Source organism: Cervus elaphus, chromosome 11 (assembly GCF_910594005.1).
Source record: "Cervus elaphus chromosome 11, mCerEla1.1, whole genome shotgun sequence".
Taxonomy (NCBI): domain Eukaryota; kingdom Metazoa; phylum Chordata; class Mammalia; order Artiodactyla; family Cervidae; genus Cervus; species Cervus elaphus.
The window spans coordinates 84,763,387-84,766,013 of NC_057825.1; the positions used below are offsets into that span (position 1 = coordinate 84,763,387).

Below are 2,627 nucleotides of genomic sequence, written 5' to 3' on the forward strand. Positions count from 1 at the left end.
TTTATACATACTGACTCATCCTCAACACAGCATATGACAGATGGAGAAAGAAAGGTACAGGGAAGGTAGTGGCTGCCCAAGGCGTATGGTGAATGAGGGTAGGCTGGACTTGAAACAAGGCAGGCATCCTCAGGACTCTGCCCTGAACCATTACATCATGTAGCAACACGTAGTAATGAAAGCAAGTAATTGAAAGCATTAAAATCAGCTCATGATGTTTCCAGATTGTCAAAGGATAAATCTTGTAGAATCCAGTTTATCATTATAGCACCAATAAATCATTCATCCATTGAACAAACGTTTATTGAGCTCCTGCTATGTGAGGCATGTGTGTATGTTGTATGTTGAACCCATGTCTCTTATGTCTCCTGCATTGGCAGGTGGGTTCTTTACCACTAGCACCACTTGGGAAGCCCTGTGTGAGTCATGACATTGACATTGAAGCCGCTCAGTCATGTCCAACTCTTTGTGACCCCATGGACTGTAGCCTACCAGGCTTCTCTGTTCATGGAATTTTCCAGGCATGAGTACTGGAGTGGATTGCCATTTCCTTCTCCAGGAGATCTTCCTGACCCAGGGATTGAACCTGGGTCTTCTGCATTGTAGGCAGACGCTTTACCGTCTGAGCCACCAGGGAAGTCCTGTCATAGATGATGTAAATAAATAGAATCCCTGATTTCATGGAAGATTCAGCCTGCTTAGGGACACTGACTTTTAAACAAGTTGTTGCATCATGATGTGTGATAAGACAAGGATGTTCCAGGAGATGGAGGACTCAGCCATGTCTGTGCATCAGGAGGGCTTCTTTGAGGAGGTAACATTCCCACTGAAACTTGAAGGATGAGTTAGAAGTAAATCAAAGTGAAAGTCGCTCAGTCGTGTCCGACTCTTTGTGATCCCATGGACTGTACAGCCCATGGAATTCTCCAGGCCAGAATGTTGGAGTGAGTAGCCTTTCCCTTTGCCAGGGGGTCTTCCCAACCCAGGGATCAAACCCAGGTCTCCTACATTCTTTACCAGCTGAGCCACCAGGGCCACCACTGGGGAAGTAAATCAAGCAAGAGGCAATAGCAGAGGTATTTATAGGTGAAGGTAGCAGGCATTGGGGGCGATTATAAGCCAGATAGAACCATCTGGAGCCAGCAGACAAGGCTCTGTGTGGAGAAACAGGAGAAGTAAGGTTGAAGAGCAGAGCGAGTCAGCTCGTGGGCAGCTCTGAAGCCGTGTTAGAGAGTTTCCTCTTTATCTCAGAGGCAAAAGGAATTCCCATGGAAGTGTTAAAATGTGGGGAGTGACCTGTTTAGATTTGCATCAGAGGAAGAACGTTCTGGCTAAGTGGAGAGTAGATAGAAAGCCTGTGTGTGTGAGGGGCACGTCTCTAGTCAGAGAAGCCAGTTAGGAGGCTATTGTCTAGTAACAGTGGTGGTCAGGTCTAGAGCATTAGTGGACATGTAGAGAATTGGAGGAGCTTCCCTGGTGGCACAGCCGGTAAAGAATCTGCCCACAATGTGGGAGACCCAGGTTCGATCCCTGGATCGGAAAGATCCTCTGGAGAAGGGACTGGCTACCCACTCCAGTATTCTTGCCTGGAGAATTCCATGGACAGAGGAGTCTGGCAGGCTGCAGTCTATGAGGTTGTAAAGAGTTGGACATGACTGAGTGCCTTTCACTTTCACACTTTCACTCAGAGAATTGGAAAGATTTAAGAGACACATAGAAGGAAAAAATTGGTAGGACTTAACAAATGACTGGGTGTGAGAATGAGGAGTTGAGGGTCAGATGTTTCTGGCTCTGGTCAAGAGGAAGATGCTCATGCCATTTCCAGAGATAAAGAACCCTGTATGCATAGGCTGTGGAGGAGAGGTGAAGAAAATTGCATTATCTCCATGTGCTCAGTGTTAGGTGCCTCAGACATCTGAATGTAGGTGAAAAGAGCCTACATCAGTGCACAAATGCACAGTAGGTGCTTAATAAATATTACTGAATTGGATGAATGTATGGTTGGCAGTGGGGTATATGCATTTGGAGCTCAAAATCAGGCTTGCAGAGATAGAGATACAATTTCTAAAATAATAGCATATAGATGACAATCAGAGCCAAGATAGTACTGAGATGTGGGAGTGTGACAAGTGAGAAGAGCAGAAGGCCTGGGATTGAGCCTTGGGCAGTGCCAACATTCAAGCACTAGTCTGAGGAAGAGGAGGCTGTGAAGAAGTGGCCAGCAAGAGAGGAGGATTATCACAGGAATGCTGTGTCACAAAAGCAGAAGGAATGGGCTGTTTTCAGAGGTTGGAGTGTCAAGTGTCTCCAGCAGATCAAGCAGCATAAAAACTGAAAAACATCTCTTATATTTAGAAATAAAGTCACTGATGACCTAGTAGCATCAGAGAGTGATGAAGGTTGAAGTCAGTTGGGAGTGGGTTGAGAAAATGAAGACAGAAAATATGGACAACTTGTAAGAGAATATTGGCTTGAATGGAAGAAGAGATAACAAGAATTAAGATCACTAAAAATGTTACAACACTTTCATATCTTTTTTCCTTTCTCTTTTTGAATAATTCAGTTTTAAAGCTATTGGTGGGGGTAAAGCAAGAGAGCTATTCACAGGAGAGGGGAGCTAGTGAGGG

The 2,627-nt window shown here is 45.1% G+C and overlaps 1 non-coding gene across 1 annotated transcript; it reads right to left on the reverse strand.

Annotated features, from left to right (window-relative positions):
- Positions 1-564: 564 nt before the first annotated feature.
- TRNAC-ACA lies at positions 565-637 on the reverse strand. The gene has a single exon. It is a non-coding gene; the product is annotated as a tRNA-Cys (tRNA).
- Positions 638-2,627: the final 1,990 nt, after the last annotated feature.